A 9,092-nucleotide genomic window follows, 5' to 3' on the forward strand; every position below is an offset into this window, starting at 1 on the left:
ACAATTCAAATAAAATTTCACACTAAAATGTTAATGCAAATAAATTAAGTATTTCTAAAAAGTAAATTTCAGTGATTTTAATCAAAATATAAATTTGAAAAATTATCTTTTAAAAAAATAGCTTTAATTTCATAGATGAAAATGAAAAAAATATAAATATATAAAATCAAATTCTAACAAAATTTCACTTATTAATATTTTTTTTTTCCAATAATAACTTTATTTTGATCACTTAATTGATAAAAATAATATTCAAATTCAATAATAATTATTAATGGGTAGTAGGTATCCATGGATTGGATACCGTGATATTATCCATTAAAGATCTTTATTTAATACCCATTAAATATTTTATCCATGAGTATTTCATGATACAAAATATTTTGTCTCTCTAGTTTAGGTGCAACATTGATAATAATATTTGATATTTATGTAAAAACATGCTTTAATTGCTTAAATGGTTAAATACATTCTTTTTATCTCTTAATCTTGAGTGAAAATTGGTATTAGTCTTTCTTCGAAACTTTGATCTAATTTAGTGTCTCAACATAAAATGCGTTAATTTAGTCATTTTAACCAAATTTTGTTAAGTTTATTTAATATTTAAAATGCGTTTCATGGTGACATTTGAGTTGTTTACACCGTTTTATACATTTTCACTTCAATGTTAATTTAGAAACGCAATTGAAACGTCAAATATACTTAACCAAATTTGGTTAAAAGAACTAAATTCATGCATTTCTAAAGACGAAGGAGTAAATTGGTTCAAAGTTCCAAAGAATGACTAATTTTAGTTTTTACTAAAAGTTAAGGGACTAAGAACATATCTAACCCTGGCTTAAATTACTCATTTTACTAACTTATCAAATTGGTATTTTAAGAGCAGTAGTGGTTTAAAATAGCGAGACTCGATTATTTTAATATTAAAATATTTTAGTATAAATAGAATTGTTATAAAAGAGTTTCATTATTTTAAAACACAATCTCTCTAAGAGTTTTATCTTTCTGGTCATCTGATTGAAGATCCGAGACCGTATGATTGATCCTCTCGGCAAACTCTTCAAGTTAGATTGATTAGTTTCTCTATTCGCGTAAGTTGAGTTTATGCTCTCTTTTTGGTATATTTCTGTTTTTTGTTGCATGTGAGCCATCTTCTACTTGCATGTATCATTTTAATCATCGATATGAGTCTTTGCTGATCAGTGATCATAATAGTATGTTTTGATCGTTCTTGTGATGTTTCTATGTGTAGATAGAGTATCATGTGGAATTAGAAATGTTTGACATTTGAAAATTTGTTTAAGCATGATATCAAGTAAAGGAAGTTAATTTCACTATTTTTAAGTTACAAACATGTTAGAATTATAGATTGCATGGTTGTACTATGCTTGGTTGTTTTATCTGAACTGTTAAATGATTTGTTATATGTGAAAGCTATGAAATCTAAGTGTTTAAATTATGTTCGTATAAAAATGTTAATGTCTAGTATTGTAATTGGGGTTAATTTGTATTGATGTTTGTGATATACTTGAGTTTGATATATGATTGACATTTGCAAAAGTTTTTGGGTTGTTTGGATTGGCTTGAGTATGCATAATTATGCAAAAAAAAGATTCTGCATAATTATGTAGACTTGTTGGGCGAGTTTTTGAGTTAGAGGCTTAGTGATTTGGGAGTCGCTGGATGATCATTTCTTGTTGGGCGAGCAATCTCATCGCTAGTCGATAGTGAACTATTCGCCCATCGAGAATATGTGTTCACTAAGCGAGTGGATCAGAACCTTAGTAGTTGTTGACTAATTTGTTTTAGAAACTTTTGTAACTTTTATGAATGATTGATTTATAAATGATTAATATATGAGATGTAATATGGGATTGTTATATGAGGTTAAGTTGAGATTGGTTGATGGTAATCCAATGAGGATTAGTAATGGTTGTTGTAGTGTAAGCATTGATGTGGGAGTTCAGTTGGAAGTTATTCTGACACACTAATGACATTTCTCAAGTAGAGAAAGGTGGGACATGTGGTGAGAGGAACAAGAGGTCTTAGCCTAGGGGTTTTACCTTGACCAAAAGTGTTAACAGACTAACCTTGTGTGTGGTACTATTTACCACTCAATAAAGCATCGGATGCCACCACAAGTGCACAACTTACCAAGACTCGACATCAATGCTTGTATTCAGATAATTGAGTTGTAGCTTTTAATCTTTATATGAAATAGAGTGATGGATGTTGTATGATCAATATAACTGTATTTCTAAATTATTTGATCTTTTAAAATCCTTTGTACATCGGCTTACCCTTCTTCTGTGTTTCTATCTTGTGTTTTTTTTTTGCGATGATCACCTATTCGGTGGGAGCATATGTGGTTGCAGTTTCATAGGCACCTTAAGGATGAGGAGCCATCTTTTAGTGTGGTAAAAGGTTTTAGAGAAAGTTGTTGTAAGTGGGTAGTTTGTGCTTATATCTATATTTGGTTTTTAGTTGGTTTGTTGTATTAATATACTTTATATATTGGACTATCTGTTTTGACCCTTATAGTGAGACATCATATTTTATTAGTTTTTAAGCTGCTAAAAAAATTGGGACGTTACAAAAAGTAAATATTTGTTAAAGATTAATTAATTTTTTGTTTAATAAACATAATAAAAATTAAATACATGCTCAATTATCTTAATTATAAATAAAATTCAAATAAAATTAAAGGAATTAATGTATGATCTTGGAAATTGGTTTTAAAGACTAGTAGTAGTTTTATATTGACACTTGATTATTTTAATATTAAAAACCTTTAATATGAATAAAATAATGTATAATTGAGTTTCATTATATAAAAACTAAATATCTCTCTAGAAAACACTTTTCTAGAGTTTTCTCTATTCTCTCTAAGTTTTTTATCTTCTAACTCTGTTTGACAATCAAAGACAGCCTCTATGATCAGAGCATCGAGTTCCACAAGGGTAGCCGATCAGAATCTCAAATAGAGTATGTTGGTCTTTTACCCTTTCTCTTTTATATTTATGTGCATGTGATTATCAGTTGGTTGCATGTAGTGTTTTTATGCCCTTTTTGATTTTGTATTGATCAATGATCATAAAGGTATGATCTAATCGTTTTGTGTTGTTCCTGTGTGTAAAAAGAGTACCATGTGAGAGTGATGGTCAATCTGTGATTCAAGAGTCTTATAGAGAGTTTCTTCAATTAGGTAAGGGAAGCTAATTTTAGTTGTTACTTGATTTGTTGTTTTGATTGTTGATTTTACAATTTAAAACTGTGTTGAGTGACCAAATTGAAATGTTTGATCATTGTTACTAATGAAAATGAGAGGAAGCATTGTTCATTTGCATGGTTGTGTTGTGTCTTGGAGTTAGATTTTTATATGGTAAGTAGTGTTGAATGTGGAATTTGTCTTAGTATGCCTAAATTGAATTTAGAATTTACAATGAGAATTGAATTTGTGAATTTGATGATATTGACTAATAAATTTTAAAGGTGTTTAACTATTAGTTTAATGTGTGTAACTATTTGTATGAATATGTGTGAATTGGGTGAGCATGGTATGCTCATATCCAAGGTGGATTTCACATATAATTCTTTAGGGTATGCATTGAAGTAAGGATTCAAAAATGGAGGTTATATTGACACTTTACTAATCATTCAAACTCATGTATAGAATAACGAGTTAGTTGGTAAGAGTAGCAGAAAGTCCTAGTTTAAGAATAGTTCCAAGGTTCTTATGACGGGAAGAGAGTAAAACCCATTGACAATGCCTCCATTGGCGGAACTTAGTTCTGACTAAGGGGAGTCATGGCTCCCTCAAAAGTTTTTTATTTTATTTTTTATATATAACTTATATATTTTAAAATTATACTATATATGTATTTTATATATTATTATATTATATATATATATATATATATTTATATGTTAAGTTTTGAAAAGTTTTTTATCATTTCATTTATATATTATTTATTTATGTATTTTTATTGTTTAAAAAATAAAATAAAAATTAATTTGATGGATGTTCGTTAATAAAAAGGAATAGGATTTTGTCTATGTACATAAAAAGTATGATAGTAGAAAAAAAGATAAAAAGATATTGAAGAACAAAGAGATTGAGAGATGCATTATCATAATATATTTCATAAATCAATATTAATATTCTGTTATGATTTATGTATCTTAAATTTATGATTATCCTATTCTTATTACAATGTTTCTCCCAAATTAAGTTTTTCCCAAATTAGTATAAACTCTAATCAAGATTTTATGAATTCTTTTATGAAATTGGCATGAATTCCGATTATAGTTTTCCTCATATTAGTAGAATTCTAAATTATGAAACTTAGGGATTTTGTGTTTTGGGTTTAAATTTGTAAAATTTTATGAATGTATCTGGATTGCATTATGAATTTTGTTACACATAATAAATTAATTGAATAGTATTAAATTGGAATAGATTGAATTAATGTGAAAAAATGAATTAAGTAGATGAAATGAAAAGTTTATTTATTTAATTAAAAAAATATATCTAAAAAAATTTAATTTGGCACCCCTTAAATTTATGTCACTGAATGTCTCTGCATAGCATTAGAGACCACTGTAAGTGCATAATTTCCAATGAATTTGACATGACATCAATGCATGTTATGTTATCCAAATGATTGAGTCTGGATAAGTCTTTGATGTGTGATTTATAGATTTATATCTATTTTTAACGTAGTATGATATGCTAACATAATTATTGATAATATACTTTTTTGTAAATTAGTATACCATGTTGTATTTGTTGCTTTTGTTATGTCTTTATCTTTTTTATTTTTGCAATGATCACATTTTTAGTATGACCAATGAAAGATACATGTGTTAATCTATCATTAGGGGATAAGGAACCAACCGTATGAGCAGATAAGAAATCGTATCTTATCTGATGTATAATTTTGTGATATAGTAATGTAGTAGTTTAAAATGTATATATTATGTTTATTATGTTAATTATATTAATATAATTATATCTTTTTGGATAATTTTACTAATTGTAAACCCTAAACTAATATATAATATATTGTGGTTTATATGAATTATTAATTATGAAATGTCTTATTTAATATAAAAATAGGATGTTACAATTAATTTTTTTGTATTAAGATTTTAATTGTATTAAAAATGAAATTTAAGTGTCGAAGCTTTTGACTGAATTTTCATTGTGAGAAAGTTATCTAGGATCGTTTTAATCCTTTTAACATGTGGGGTCTGTGTGACATGTGCCATAACTATATTAAGCCTCCTTAATTATAGAATACCTTTTGCAGCACTCACCCAAACAACAAAAATTATAGTAAGCCATAATTGTTGCTTCCCATGAGTTAGTCAAAATCGAAACCAATTGCACCCATAAAAATCACAAAATGTTTGAATACCAAAACATAATTTTTATTTGGATATAAAAAGTACCATTTCATCATCAATGTGACTTTTGAGACTCTCATGCTTTTAATCATTTTTTGTTAGGCATTAAAGGGTCTAAATGTCATCAATTATTTTACAGCTCATGTATTTAAGGTAACTTTGATAAGATAAAAATAATGAGTTATTTATTTATTTGATTAAATATATAAACTTGATTACTATAAAATATTTAATAAGTATTTTAAATTAGTTTATTTTTGGAGTCTGTTTAAATTTTTTCATTATTTTTACTTTATTTTTTAATATTTTTTATTACTTTTAATATATTATGTTCAGTGTTTGTAATGAGATTTTCATGTTTAAAATACTGAATATTAGATATTTATTTTAATTACTTTACTATTTTAATATTTGATATATGTAATTTAAATTGTTTAAAATAAATAGAAATCTAATTTAAGTAACACTCATTAGATCAATTTGTTTCAATGAAATGAATCATTAACCAAAAAATAGATATGATTTAAAGAAAATAAATTCAACCACTAACAATTAAATAAAATAATATTTACTTTTAAAAAGTAAAATTTACAATTACACAATAAATTTTAAAAAAAATATATAAATTTTATTTACATAATAATATTATTGTAATTATATATTTTTTATATTATTTTAAAATGTGTTACAATTTATTTTTTTCATTAGTACAGTACTAGATTATATTTACTTATATATTACGTGTTAATTCATGATTTTTTTAATTTTTTTTAGTTTAACTTTTTTATTTTTTGAAAAAAATATGCTTGATGTGAAAAATCTACATTAACCATTATAATAAATTATAACAATATCAATTAGCTTATCAAATACCTTTTTTTTTTCAAATATATCCTGACAATTGCATATATGATTATGCACTTTAGGAGGGAAAAAAAACGCCAAACAAATTATTCAACCAGAAGTAAAAAGTACATTAAAATGCTAAAATCTTTTATTTTTATTTTTTTTATAAAGAAATGGATTCAATTGTTGAGATGAAGTATTGGTGTGTATTAAGTGTTATTAGATGACATTGTTGATAACAACCTACCACAATTACTTAATTTAAACATGCAATATAATTGTTATAAACATGAAGTGAAACTATGATAATTAATTATAATATATTTAAGTATATTTAGTGTCACATTTCTTTATATTAGTGTTATATAAAGAAATATAAAATCAATACACTAACTTACAATAAATTGGCAATTGTTTAGTCCATGTCATTCATAAAAAGTTACATTAAATAATTTATCCTCTTAACCAAATCATAATCAATTTAATCCTAATTATAGAGATTCCATTAACATTGTTTTCGTAATTGTTACAAGTTAACTACTTTCTTCATAGACCTCTCAAAGCTGAGAGACACAAACCCCTAATTAGTCGTATCAATACTAATACTTTCAAAAATACACTTATGGATTTCATAATCTAAAAGTCATTCTTTAATTCTAACATCTGAAATTTTTCTATCACATATTTTGCATTATGTGCAGAACTTATAAAAACAAGGGTTAAATATGTTTTTGTCCCTTAATTTTGAATCAATTTAATTTTTCATCTTTTGAAATACGTAAATTTAGTTATTTTAATAAAATTTTGTTAAGTTTATTTGACATTTGAAATGTGTTTCATAATAATATTTGACTTAACATTAAAGCAAAAATATGTCAAATAATATAAACAACTTAAATACAATCTTAAAATGCGTACGAAACATTAAATAAACCTAACAAAATTTGATTAAAAAAATTAAATCCAAGTATTTTGAAAAATAAAGAATTAAATTGGTCAAAAGTTTCGAAATGAACTAATTACAAAATTTAGTGAAAATCAAGGGACCAAAAACATATTTAACCTTAAAAACAAAAGAGTCAATATAATTTACACATTTTCATGGGGGTGCAGGAGAGAATCATGGGGATGTAAAAAGTAATTCCCAGGTGACAAAACTAGGTTGGACAGACTTGGGCTTATTTATGAAGCTGCATAAAAAACTACAATAAGGCCATCCTTTTATGGACAAAAAGCACACTCTTCCATCATCCACGAGAACGTATCTTCAAATCTTCAAACATTGAAGAGTTAGTAGAACTCTTTTGAAGGTCATAGATATCAAAATATAAATGCTGTTTTACGTTTTTTTTTTTCGCCTTAACTTTTGTTGTGCAAATTTAATGTTAAATCTCTTAATCTTTTTAGAATAGGCTTAATAATAGCAACAATTTAGGGATATTTTTATTTTTGAACTCTTTGTATTTTCGTTAGAAATTGTATCGCATATTCCTTTCCGCAATTAGAAGTTATTGTTTACAATAACTTTATTCTCACTACATTCTTCTATTTTGTTATCAAATATTATTTTAAATTACTAAATGTAAACCAAATACATGAATAGACTTTAGAAAATGGACATCTCGGTTCACTAGAATTAGATCCCACAAATCAAATGAAAAGATGTTTCAACTCAACCTCACTTAAAATGAATTTTTTTTTGGGGGATACAACTTGACTTTATATCAAATCAACAAGTCATTTTGATCTGATTAAGAGAAAATTAAAAAATTCAAAACATATAAATAAAAAATTAGTTATTTTTCAAATTTTAAATTACATAAATGAAACTTATATGTGCAAATATTTTGATAAAAATGATAATAGTTTTTAATTTCTTTAAAATTAATTATTAAAAATTTAAAATGGGTCACACTACTAAAAATTCTTATATTACATGAGAATTTTCTTGCAAATTTGTTAAAAAAATTTACAAAAAAAAAATCTTGCTATTTTTCTAAGAATTTAATTGACAAGTAATTTTTTCTGGTAATTATTTTCTACAAAATTATAAAATTCATAAGTATTTTCAACAAAATTCGTTGTGAAAAGTATTTTATACAAAATATTTTGCAAAAAAATTGACAGTAATTTCCTACAAAGTTTTTTCCATAAAAAAATTTATAAGTATTTTTTAAAAAAAATTAAAACAAAATTGGCAAAAAAATATAAGTTTTTTTAGTAATATTACAATTTAAATTCAATTGGCAAAAAAATATAAGTTTTTTTAGTAATATTACAATTTAAATTCATTAGACTATCGAGTTAAATGGATCAAACTAAAATCTGTTTACTTCAACATAGATTCATTATTCTCATTGTATGAACTAGTTAAGTCAATCCATCATTCTAAAGAAAACAAGTTAGACATGGTTATAGAAAGTGCCAAAAACAAGAATATGATAATAAAAATAAATAAATAAATAAAGAAGAAATTTGAATTTATTTTTGATTTATAGGAAATTGTTTGGTGGCAATAATTATTATGTTTGGCAAGTTAGACACTCCACTTGTGTTGGAAGTCTTTGGTCCCCCTTTGACGGGGTAAAGCAAAATATTCGTAGGTTTGAGATTAGTTAATGGGAATGAATGAATGAATGAAAGTGTGTGGTTTTCAACTTCCACAAACGTGTGCCGGTGAAGTGCTAAAAATAGACTAATCTTTTCTTCTCAAATCTCATTTTACCATACATTGTTCAGATAAAGAGGAACAAAATGAAGGTTAAAGTCAACATTTGCATATTCACATTTTCAATGCATTTCCAAGTGTTTGTCTCCATCTCAAAACTCGTTTATTC

Source organism: Vigna unguiculata, chromosome 9 (genome assembly GCF_004118075.2).
Source record: "Vigna unguiculata cultivar IT97K-499-35 chromosome 9, ASM411807v1, whole genome shotgun sequence".
Classification (NCBI taxonomy): Eukaryota; Viridiplantae; Streptophyta; class Magnoliopsida; order Fabales; family Fabaceae; genus Vigna; species Vigna unguiculata.